We start from the raw sequence: 13,256 nt of genomic DNA on the forward strand, positions 1-13,256 counted from the left end.
TAAGTCGGCATTGTGCCTTTTGTTATTAATTCCGATGCAATTTCTGTGTGTCATCGTCAATACGAAGGTCCAGGGGATACAGTAAACCTCAAGTGAAGCACCGGAATCTATAACTATTGTCACAGGAATGGTCAAAACATAGTCAGTAAGAAGAGTCAGTCTTCTTGTACTTACGTCGGCATTGTGCCTTTTCTATTTAATTCCGATGCAATTTCTGTGTTTCATCGTCAATAACAAGGTCCAAGGGATACAGTAAACCTGGAGTGGAGCATCGGAATCTATAACTAGTGTCAATGGAATGGTTCAAAGCATAGACAGTAAGCAGAGTCAGACGTCTTGTACTTAAGTCGGCATTGTGCCTTTTGTATTTAATTCCGATGCAATTTCTGTGTTTCATCGTCAATAAGAAGGTCCAAGGGGTTACAGTAAACCTGGAGTAAAGCATCGGAATCTATAACTAGTGTCACAGTAATGGTTCAAAGCATAGACTGTAAGAAGGGTCAGACGTCTTGTACATAAGTCGGCATTGTGCCTTTTGTATTTAATTCCGATGCATTTTCTGTGTTTCATCGTCAAAACGAAGACCCAAGGGATACAGTAGACCTGCAGTGAAGCATCGGAATCGATTACTAGTGTCACTGGAATGGTTCAAAATATAGACAGTAAGAAGAGTCAGTCTTCTTGTACTTAAGTCGGCATTGTGCCTTTTGTATTTAATTCCGATGCAATTTCTGTGATTCATCGCCACTAAGAAGGCCCAAGGGATACAGTAAACCTGAAATGAAGCATCGGACTCTATAACTAGTGTCACAGAAATGGTTCAAACCATAGACAGTATAAGAGTCAGTCTTCTTGCACTTAAGTCGGCATTGTGCCTTTTGTATTTAATTCCGATGAAATTTCTGTGTTTCATCGTCAATAAGAAGGTCAGAGGGATACAGTAAACCTGAACTGAAGCATTGCAATCTACAACTAGTGTCACAGGAATGGTTCAAATCATAGTCAGTAAGAAGAGTCAGTCTTCTTGTACTTAAGTCGGCATTGTGCCTTTTGTATTCAATTCCGATGCAATTTCTGTGTTTCATCGTCAATAAGAAGGTCCAAGGGGTACAGTAAACCTGAAGTGAAGTATCAGAATCAATTACTAGTGTCACAGGAATGGTTCAAAACATAGACAGTAAGAAAAGTCAGTCGTCTTGTACTTAAGTCGGTATTGTACCATTTCTAACTAATTCCGATGCAATTTCTGTGTTTCATCGTCAATAAGAAGGTCAGAGGGGTACAGTAAACCTGAAGTGAAGCATCCGAATCTATAACTAGGGTCACAGGAATGGTTCAAAACATAGACAGTAAGAAGAGTCAGTCTTCTTCCACTTAAGTCGGCATTGTGCCTTTTGTATTTAATTCCAATGCAATTTCTGTGTTTCATCGTCAATAAGAAAATCAGAGGGATACAGTAAACCTCAAGTGAAGCATCGAAATCTATAACTAGTGTCACAGGAACGGTTCCAACATAGTCAGTAGGAAGAGTTAGTCTTCATGTACTTATGTCGGCATTGTGCCTTTTGTATTTAATTCCGATGCAATTTCTGTGTTTCATCGTCAATAGGACGGTCCAAGCGATACAGTAAACCTGAATTGAAGCATCGGAATCTATAACTAGTGTCACAGGAATGGTTCAAAACAAAGTCAGTAAGAAGAGTCAGTCTTCTTGTACTTAAGTCGGCATTGTGCCTTTTCTATTTAATTCCGATGCACTTTCTGTGTTTCATCGTCAATAACGATGTCCAAGGGATACAGTAAACCTGGAGTGAAGCATCGGAATCTATAACTAGTGTCAATGGAATGGTTCAAAACATAGTCAGTAAGAAGAGCCAGTCTTCTTATCCTTAAGTCGGCATTGTGCCTTTTGTTTTTAATTCCGATGCAATATCTGTGTTTCATCGTCAATAAGAAGGTCCAGGGGATACAGTAAACCCGAAGTGAAGCATCGGAATCTATAACTAGTGTCACAGGAATGGTCAAAACATAGTCAGTAAGAAGAGTCAGTCTTCTTGTACTTACGTCGGCATTGTGCCTTTTCTATTTAATTCCGATGCAATTTCTGTGTTTCATCGTCAATAACAAGGTCCCAGGGATACAACAAACCTGGAGTGAAGCATCGGAATCTATAACTAGTGTCAATGGAATGGTTCAAAACATAGACAGTAAGAAGAGTCAGTCTTCTTGTACTTAAGACGGCATTCTTCTTTTTGTATTTAATTCCGATGAAATTTCTGTGTTTCATCGTCAATAAGAAGGTGCAAGGGGTTACAGTAAACCTGGAGTGAAGCATCGGAATTTATAACTAGTGTCACAGCAATGGTTCAAAAGATAGACAGTAAGAAGAGTCAGACGTCTTGTACTTAAGTCGGCATTGTCCCTTTTGTATTTAATTCCGATGCAATTTCTGTGTTTTATCGTCAAAAAGAAGACCCAAGGGATACAGTAGACCTGCAGTGAAGCATCGGAATCGATTACTAGTGTCACTGGAATGGTTCAAAATATAGACAGTAAGAAGAATCGGTCTTCTTGTACTTAAGTCGGCATTGTGCCCTTTGAATTTAATTCCGATGCAATTTCTGTGATCCATCGTCACTAAGACGGCCCAAGGGATACAGTAAACCTGAAGTGAAGCATCGGACTCTATAACTAGTGCCACAGAAATGGTTCAAAACATAGACAGTATAAGAGTCAGTCTTCTTGTACTTAAGTCGGCATTGTGCCTTTTCTCTTAATTTCCGATGCAATTGTTGTGTTTCATCGTCAATAAGAAGGTCAGAGGGATACAGTAAACCAGAAGTGAAGCATTGCAATCTATAACTAGTGTCACAGGAATGGTTCAAATCATAATCAGTAAGAAGAGTCAGTCTTCTTGTACTTAAGTCGGCATTGAGCCTTTTGTATTTAATTCCGATGCAATTTCCGTGTTTCATCGTCAGTAGGACTGTCCAAGCGATACAGTAAACCTGAAGTGAAGCATCGGAATGTATAACTAGTGTCACAGGAATGGTTCAAGCAAAGTCAGTAAAAAGAGCCAGTCTTCTTATCTTTAAGTCGGCATCGTGCCTTTTGTATTTAATTCCGATGCAATTTCTGTGTTTCATCGTCAATAAGAATGTCAGATGGATACAGTAAACCTGAAGTGAAGCATTGCAATCTATAACTAGTGTCACAGGAATGGTTCAAACCATAGTCAGTAAGAAGAGTCAGTCTTCTTGTACTTAAGTCGGCATTGAGCCTTTTGTATTTAATTCCGATGCAATTTCTGTGTTTAATCGTCAATAAGAAGGTCCATGGGATACAGTAAACCTGGAGTGTAGCATCGGAGTCTATAACTAGTGTCACAGGTATGGTTCAAACGTAGACAGTAGGAAGAGTCAGTCTTCCTGTACTTAAGTCGGCATTGTGCCTTTTGTATTTAATTCCGAGGAAATTTCTGTGTTTCATCGTCAATAAGCAGGTCCAAGGGATACAGTAAACCTGAAGTGAAGCATCGGAATCTATAACTAGTGTCACAGGAATGGTTCAAAACATAGACCGTAGGAAGAGTCAGTCTTCTTGTACTTAAGTCGGCATTGTGCCTTTTCTATTTAATTCCGCTGCAATTTCTGTGTTTCATCGTCATTAAGAAGGTCAGAGGGATACAGCAAACCTTAAGTGAAGCATCGGAATCCAAAACTAGTGTCACAGGAATGGTTCAAATCATAGACAATAGGAAGAGTCAGTCTTCTTGTAGTTAAGTCGGCATTGTGCCTTTTGTATTGAATTCCGATGCAATTTCTGTGTTTCATCGTCAATAAGCTGGTCCAAGGGATACAGTAAACCTGAAGTGAAGCATCGGAATCTATAACTATTGTCACAGGAATGGTTCAAAACATAGTCAGTAATAAGAGTCAGTCTTCTTGTACTTAAGTCGGCATTGTAACTTTTCTATTTAATTCCGACGCGATTTCTATGTTTCTTCGTCAATAACAAGGTCCAAGGGATACAGTAAATCTGGAGTGAAGCATCGGAATCTATAACTAGTGTCAATGGAATGGTTCAAAACATAGTCAGTAAGAAGAGTCAGTCTTCTTGTGCTTAAGTCGGCATTGTGCCTTTTGTATTGAATTCCGTTGCAATTTCTGTGTTTCATCGTCAATAAGTAGGTCCAAGGGATACAGTAAACCTGAAGTGAAGCATCGGAATCTATAACTAGTGTCACAGGAATGGTTCAAGTCATAGACAGTAGGAAGAGTCAGAGTTCTAGTACTTAAGTCGGCATTGTGCCTTTTCAATTTAATTCCGATGCAATTTCTATGTTTCATCGTAAATAAGACGGTCAGAGGGATACAGTAACCCTGAAGTGAAGCATCGGAATCTATAACTAGTGTCACAGGTATGGTTCAAAGCATAGAGAGTAAGAAGAGTCAGTCTTCTTGTACTTAAGTCGGCATTGTGTCTTTTGTATTTAATTCCGATGCAATTTCTGTGTTTCATCGTCAATAAGAAGGTCCAAGGGATACAGTAAACCTGAAGTGAAGCATCGGAATCTACAACTAGTGTCTCAGGAATGGTTCAAAACATAGACAGTAAGAAGAGTCAGTCTTCTTGTACTTAAGTCGGCATTGTGCCTGTTCTATTTGATTCCGATGCAATTTCTGTGTTTCATCGTCAATAAGAAGGTCCAAGGGATACAGTAAACATGGATTGAAGCATCGGAATCCATAACTAGAGTCACAGACATGGTTCAAAACATAGACAGTAAGAAGAGTCAGTCTTCTCGTACTTAATTCTGCATTGTGCCCTTTGTATTCAATTCCGATGCAATTTCTGTGTTTCATCGTCAATAAGAAGGTCCAAGGGATAGAGTGAACCTGACGTGAAGCATCGGAATTTATAACTAGTGTCACAGGAAAGGTTCAAAACATAGTAAGAGGAGTCAGTCTTCTTGTACTTAAGTCGGCATTGTGCATTTTGTATTTAATTCCGAAGCTATTTCTGTGTTTCATCGTCAATAAGACGGACCAAGGGATACAGTAAACCTGAAGTGAAGCATCGGAATCTATAACTAGTGTCACAGGAATGGTTCAAAACATAGTCAGTAAGAATAGTAAGACTTCTTGCACTAAAGTCATCATTGTGCATATTCTATTAGATTCTGATGCAATTTCTGTGTTTCATCGTCAATAAGAAGGACCAAGGGATACAGTAAACCTGGAGCGAAGCATCGGAATCTATAACTAGTGTCACAGGAATGGTTCAAATCATAGACAGTAAGAAGAGTCAGACTTCTTTTACTTAAGTTCGCATTGTGCCTTTCGTATTTAATTCCGATGCAATTTCTGTGTTTCACCGCAATAAGAAGGTCAGAGGGATACAGTAAACCTGAAGTGAAGCATCGGAATCCATAACTAGTGCCACAAGAATGGTTCAAAGCATAGTCAGTAAGAAGAGTCAGACTTCTTGTACTTAAGACGGCATTTTGCCTTTTGTATTTAATTCCGATGCAACTTCTGTGTTTCATCGTCTATAAGAAGGTCCACGGGATACAGTAACCCTGAAGTGAAGCATCGGAATCTGTAACTAGTGTCACAGGGACGGTTCAAAACATAGACAGTAAGAAGAGTCAGTCTTCTTGTCCTTATGTCGGCATTGTGCCTTTTGTATTTAATTCCGATGCAATTTCTGTGTTTCATCGGCAATAAGGTCAGAGGGATGCAGTAAACCTGAAGTGAAGAATCGGAATCTATAACTAGTGTCACAGGAATGGTTCAAAACATAGACAGTAGGAAGAGTCAGTCTTCTTGTACTTAAGTCGGTACTGTGCCTGTTGTATTAAAATGCGATGCAATTTATGTGTTTCATCGTCAATAAGAAGGTGCAATGTATACAGTAAACCTGAAGTGAAGCATCGGAATCTATAACTAGTGTCACAGGAATGGTTCAAAACATAGTCAGTAAGAAGAGTCAGTCTTCTTGCACTTAAGTCAGCATTGTGCCTTTTCTATTCCATTCCGATGCAATTTCTGTGTATCATCGTCAATAAGAAGGGCCAAGATATACAGTAAACCTATAGTGGAGCATCGGAATCTATAACTAGTGTCCCAGGAATGGTTCAAAGCATAGACAGTAAGACGAGTCAGTCTTCGTGTACTTAAGTCTTTATTTCGCCTTTTCTATTTAATTCCGATGCAATTTCTGTGCTTCATCGTGAATAAGAGGGTCCAAGGGATACAGTAAACCTGATGTGAATCATCGGAACCTATAACTAGTGTCACAAGGATGGTTCAAAACATAGTCAGTAAGAAGAGTCAGTCTTCTTGTACTTAAGTCTTAATTGTGCCTTTTCTATTTAATTCCGATGCAATTTCTGTGTTTCATCGTCAATAAGAGGGTCCAAGGGATACAGTAACCCTGAAGTGATGCATCGGAATCTACAACTAGTGTCACAGGAATGGTTCAAATCATAGACAGTTAGAAGAGTCAGTCTTCTTGTACTAAAGTCGGCATTGTGCCATTTCTATTTAAATCCGATGCAATTTCTTTGTTTCATCGTCAATAAGAAGGTCAGAGGGATAGAGTAAACCTGAAGTGAAGCATCGGAATCTATAACTAGTGTCACAGGAATGGTTCAAAACATAGTCAGTAAGAAGAGTAAGTCTTCTTGTACTTAAGTTGGCATTGTGCCTTTCGTATTTAATTCCGATGCAATTTCTGTGTTTCACCGGCAATAAGAAGGTCAGAGGGATACAGGAAACCTGAAGTGAAGCACCGGAATCTATAACTAGAGTCACAGGAATGGTTCATACGTAGACAGTAAGAAGAGTCAGTCTTCATGTACTTAAGTCGGCATTGTGCCTTTTGTTTTTAATTCCGATGCAATTTCTGTGTTTCATCGTCAATAGGAAGGTCAGAGGGATACAGTAAACCTGAAGTGAAGCATCGGAATCTATAACTAGTGTCACAGGAAAGGTTCAAAACATAGTCAGTAGGAAGAGTCAGTCTTCCGGTCCATAAGTCAGCATTGTGCCTCTTGTATTTAATTCCGATGCAATTTCTGTGTTTCAATGTCAATAAGGAGGTCCAAGGGATACAGTAAACCTGGAGTGAAGCATCGGAATCTATAACTAGTGTCACAGTTATGGTTCAAAACATAGACAGTAAGAAGAGTCAGACGTCATGTACTTAAGTCGGCATTGTGCCTTTAGTATTTAATTCCGATGCAATTCCTGTGTTTCATCGTCAATAAGAAGGTCCAAGGGATACAGTAAACCTGAAGCGAAGCATCGGAATCCAGAACTATCGTCACTGGAATGGTTCAAATTATAGACAGTAAGAAGAGTCAGTCTTCTTGTACTTAAGTCGGCATTGTGCCTTTTGTAATTAATTCCGATGCAATTTCTGTGATTCATCGTCAATTCGACGGCCCAAGGGATACAGTAAACCTGAAGTGAAGCATCGGACTCTATAAATAGTGTCACAGAAAAGGTTCAAAACATAGACAGTAGAAGAGTCAGGCTTCTTGTACTTAAGTCGGAATTGTTTCTTTTGTATTTAATTCCGATGCAATTTCTGTGTTTCATCGTCAATAAGAAGGGCCAAGGGAAACAGTAAACCTCAAGTGAAGCATCGGAATCTGTAACTAGTGTCACAGGAATGGTTCAAAACATAGTCAGTAAGAAGAGTCAGTCTTCCTGTCCTTAAGTCGGCATTGTGCCTTTTGTATTTAATTCCGATGCAATTTCTGTGTTTCATCGGCAATACGGTCACAGGGATACAGTATACCTGAAGTGAAGCATCGGAATCTATAACTAGTGACACAGGAATGGTTCAAATCATAGACAGTAGGAAGAGTCAGTCATCTCGTACTTAAATCTGCATTGTGCCTTTTGTATTTCAATCCGATGCAATTTCTGTGTTTCATCGTCAATAAGAAGGTCAGAGGGATACAGTTAACCTGAATTGAAGCATCGGAATCCAAAACTAGTGTCACAGGAATGATTCAAAACATAGACAGTAAGAAGAGTCAGTCTTCTTTTACTTAAGTCGGCATTGTGCATTTTGTATTTAATTCCGATGCAATTTCTGTGTTTCATCGTCAATAAGAAGGTCCAAGGTATACAGTAAACCTGAAGTGAAGCATCGGAATCTATAACTAGTGTCACAACAATGGTTCAAAACATAGTCAGTAAGAAGAGTCAGTCTTCTTGTACTTAAGTCGGCATTGTGCCTTTTTTAATTTAATTCCGATGCAATTTCTGTGTTCATCGTCAATAAGAAGGTCCAAGGGATACAGTAAACCTAGAGTGAAGCATCGGAATCTATAACTAGTGTCACAGGAATGGTTCAAAACATAGACAGTAAGAAGAGTAAGTCTTGTTGTACTTAAGTCGACATTGTGCCTTTTCTATTTAATTCCGATGCAATTTCTGTGTATCATCGTCAATAATAAGGTCAGAGGGATACAATAAACCTGAAGTGAAGCATCGGAATCTATAACTAGTGTCACAGGAATGGTTCAAACATTGTCAGTAAGAACAGTCAGTCTTCTTGTTCTTAAGTCGGCATTGTGCCTTTTGTATTTAATTCCGACGCAATTTCTGTGTTTCATCGTCAATAAGAAGGTCCAAGGGATACAGTAAACCTGAAGTGAAGCATCGTAATCTATAACTAGTAACACAGGAATGGTTCAAAACATAGACTGTAGGAAGAGTCAGTCTTCTTGTACTTAAGTCGGCACTGTGCCTTTTGTATTTAATTCCGATGCAACTTCTGTGTTTCATCGTCAATAGGACGGTCCAAGCGATACAGTAAACCCGAAGTGAAGCATCGGAATCTGTAACTAGTGTCACAGAAATGGTTCAAAGAAAAGTCAGTAAGAAGAGCCAGTCTTCTTATCCTTACGTCGGCATTGTGCCTTTTGTATTTAATTCCGATGCAATTTCTGTGGTTCATCGTCAATAAAAAGGTCCATGGGATACAGTAAACCTGGAGTGTAGCATCGGAGTCTATAACTAGTGTCTCAGGAATGGTTCAAATCAATGACTGTAAGAAGGGTCAGTCTTCGTGTACTTAAGTCGTCATTTTGCTTTTTGTATTTAATTCCGATGCAATTTCTGTGTTTCATCGTCAATACGAAGGTCCAGGGGATACAGTAAACCTGAAGTGAAGCATCGGAATCTATAACTAGTGTCACAGGAATGGTCAAAACATAGTCAGTAGGAAGAGTCAGTCTTCTTGTACTTACGTCGGCATTGTGCCTTTTGTATTTAATTCCGACGCAATTTCTGTGTTTCATCGTCAATAACAAGGTCCAAGGGATACAGTAAACCTGGAGTGAAGCATCGGAACCTATAACTAGTGTCAATGGAATGGTTCAAAACATAGACAGTAAGATGAGTCAGTCTTCGTGTACTTAAGTCGGCATTTTGCCTTTTGTATTTAATTCCGAAGCAATTTCTGTGTTTCATCGTCAGAAAGAAGGTCCAGGGGATACAGTAAACCTGAAGTGAAGCATCGGAATCGAGAACTAGTGTCACAGGAATGGTCAAAACATAGTCAGTAGGAAGAGTCAGTCTTCTTGTACTTAAATCGGCATTGTGCCTTTTCTATTTAATTCCGATGCAATTTCTGTGTTTCATCGTCAATAACAAGGTCCAAGGGATACAGTAAACCTGGAGTGAAGCATCGGAACCTATAACTAGTGTCACAGGAATGGTTCAAAACATAGTCAGTAATAAGAGTCAGTCTACTTGTACTTAAGTCGGCATTGTAACCTTTTGTATTTAGTTCCGATGCAATTTCAGTGATTCATCGACACTAAGAAGGTCCGAGGGATACAGTAAACCTGAAATGACGCATCGGAATCTATAACTAGTGTCACAGGAATGGTTCAAAGCATAGACAGTAAGAAGGGCCAGTCTTCTTGTACTTAAGACGGCATTGTGCCTTTTGTATTTAATTCCGATGCAATTTCTGTGTTTCATCGTCAATAAGAAGGTCAGAGGGATACAGTAAACCTGAAGTGATGCATCAGAATCTATTACTAGTGTCACAGGAATGGTTCAAAACATAGACAGTAAGAAAAGTCAGTCGTCTTGTACTTAAGTCGGCATTGTGCCTTTTCTATTTAATTCCGATGCAATTTCTGTGTTTCATCATCAATAAGAAGGTCAGAGGGATACAGTAAACCTGAAGTGAAGCATCCGAATCTATAACTAGGGTCACAGGAATGGTTCAAAACATAGACAGTAAGAAGAATCAGTATTCTTCCACTTAAGTCGGCATTGTGCCTTTTGTATTTAATTCCGATGCAATATCTGTGTTTGATCGTCAATAAGAAGGTCCAAGGGATACAGTAAACCTCAAGTGAAGCATCGGAATCTATAACTAGTGTCACAGGAACGGTTCAAACATAGTCAGTAGGAAGAGTTGGTCTTCATGTACTTATGTCGGCATTGTGCCTTTTGTAGTTCATTCCGATGCAATATCTGTGTTTCATCGTCAATAAGAAGGTCCAAGGGCTACAGTAAACCTGAAGTGAAGCATCGTAATCTATAACTAGTGACACAGGAATGGTTCAAAACATGGACTGTATGAAGAGTCAGTCTTCTTGCACTTAAGTCGGCACTGTGCCTTTTGTATTTAATTCCGATGAAATTTCTGTGTTTCATCGTCAATAAGAAGGTCAGAGGGATACAGTAAACCTGAAGTGAAGCATTGCAATCTACAACTAGTGTCACAGGAATGGTTCAAATCATAGTCAGTAAGAAGAGTCATTCTTCTTGTACTTAAGTCGGCATTGTGCCTTTTGTATTTAATTCCGATGCAATTTCTGTGTTTCATCGTCAATAAGAAGGTCCAAGGGGTACAGTAAACCTGAAGTGAAGTATCAGAATCAATTACTAGTGTCACAGGAATGGTTCAAAACATAGACAGTAAGAAAAGTCAGTCGTCTTGTACTTAAGTCGGCATTGTGCCTTTTCTAATTAATTCCGATGCAATTTCTGTGTTTCTTCGTCAATAAGAAGGTCAGAGGGATACAGTAAACCTGAAGTGAAGCATCCGAATCTATAACTAGGGTCACAGGAATGGTTCAAAACATAGACAGTAAGAAGAGTCAGTCTTCTTCCACTTAAGTCGGCATTGTGCCTTTTGTATTTAATTCCGATGCAATTTCTGTGTTTCATCGTCAATAAGAAGGTCCAAGGGATACAGTAAACCTCAAGTGAAGCATCGAAATCTATAACTAGTGTCACAGGAACGGTTCAAACATAGTCAGTAGGAAAAGTAGGTCTTCATGTACTTATGTCGGCATTGTGGCTTTTGTATTTAATTCCGATGCAATTTCTGTGTTTCATCGTCAATAAGAAGGTCCAAGGGATACAGTAAACCTGAAGTGAAGCATCGTAATCTATAACTAGTGACACAGGAATGGTTTAAAACATAGACTGTAGGAAGAGTCAGTCTTCTTGTACTTAAGTCGGCACTGTGCCTTTTGTATTTTATTCCGATGCAATTTCTGTGTTTCATCGTCAATAGGACGGTCCAAGCGATACAGTAAACCTGAATTGAAGCATCGGAATCTATAACTAGTGTCACAGGAATGGTTCAAAACAAAGTCAGTAAGAAGAGCCAGTCTTCTTATCCTTAAGTCGGCATTGTGCCTTTTGTTTTTAATTCCGATGCAATTTCTGTGTTTCATCGTCAATAAGAAGGTCCAGGGGATACAGTAAACCCGAAGTGAAGCATCGGAATCTATAACTAGTGTCACAGGAATGGTCAAAACATAGTCAGTAAGAAGAGTCAGTCTTCTTGTACTTACGTCGGCATTGTGCCTTTTCTATTTAATTCCGATGCAATTTCTGTGTTTCATCGTCAATAACAAGGTCCCAGGGATACAACAAACCTGGAGTGAAGCATCGGAATCTATAACTAGTGTCAATGGAATGGTTCAAAACATAGACAGTAAGAAGAGTCAGTCTTCTTGTACTTAAGACGGCATTCTTCCTTTTGTATTTAATTCCGATGAAATTTCTGTGTTTCATCGTCAATAAGAAGGTGCAAGGGGTTACAGTAAACCTGGAGTGAAGCATCGGAATCTATAACTAGTGTCACAGCAATGGTTCAAAAGATAGACGGTAAGAAGAGTCAGACGTCTTGTACTTAAGTCGGCATTGTGCCTTTTGTATTTAATTCCGATGCAATTTCTGTGTTTTATCGTCAAAAAGAAGAACCAAGGGATACAGTAGACCTGCAGTGAAGCATCGGAATCGATTACTAGTGTCACTGGAATGGTTCAGAATTTAGACAGTAAGAAGAGTCGGTCTTCTTGTACTTAAGTCGGCATTGTGCCTTTTCTATTTAATTCCGATGCAATTTCTGTGTTTCATCGTCAATAAGAAGGTCAGAGGGATACAGTAAACCTGAAGTGAAGGATTGCAATCTATAACTAGTGTCACAGGAATGGTTCAAATCATAGTCAGTAAGAAGAGTCAGTCTACTTGTACTTAAGTCGGCATTGAGCCTTTTGTATTTAATTCCGATGCAATTTCTGTGATTCATCGTCAATAAGAAGGTCCGAGGGATACAGTAAACCTGAAATGACGCATCGGAATCTATAACTAGTGTCACAGGAATGGTTCAAAACATAGACAGTGGGAAGAGTCAGTCTTCTTGTACTTAAGTCGGCATTGTGCCTTTTGTATTTAATTCCGATGCAATATCTGTGTTTCATCGTCAATAAGAAGGTCCAAGGGACACAGTAAACCTCAAGTGAAGCATCGGAATCTATAACTAGTGTCACAGGAACGGTTCAAACATAGTCAGTAGGAAGAGTTGGTCTTCATGTACTTATGTCGGCATTGTGCCTTTTGTATTTATTTGCGATGCAATTTCTATGTTTCATCGTCAATAAGAAGGTCCAAGGGATAAAGTGAACCTGAAGTGAAGCATCGTAATCTGTAACTAGTGACACAGGAATGGTTCAAAACATAGACTGTAGGAAGAGTCAGTCTTCTTGTACTTAAGTCGACACTGTGCCTTTTGTATTTAATTCCGATGCAATTTCCGTGTTTCATCGTCAGTAGGACGGTCCAAGCGATACAGTAAACCTGAAGTGAAGCATCGGAATGTATAACTAGTGTCACAGGAATGGTTCAAGCAAAGTCAGTAAAAACAGCCAGTCTTCTTATCTTTAAGTCGGCATTGTGCCTTTTGGATTTAATTGCGAT

Source organism: Schistocerca piceifrons, chromosome X (assembly GCF_021461385.2).
Source record: "Schistocerca piceifrons isolate TAMUIC-IGC-003096 chromosome X, iqSchPice1.1, whole genome shotgun sequence".
In the NCBI taxonomy this organism is placed as follows: domain Eukaryota; kingdom Metazoa; phylum Arthropoda; class Insecta; order Orthoptera; family Acrididae; genus Schistocerca; species Schistocerca piceifrons.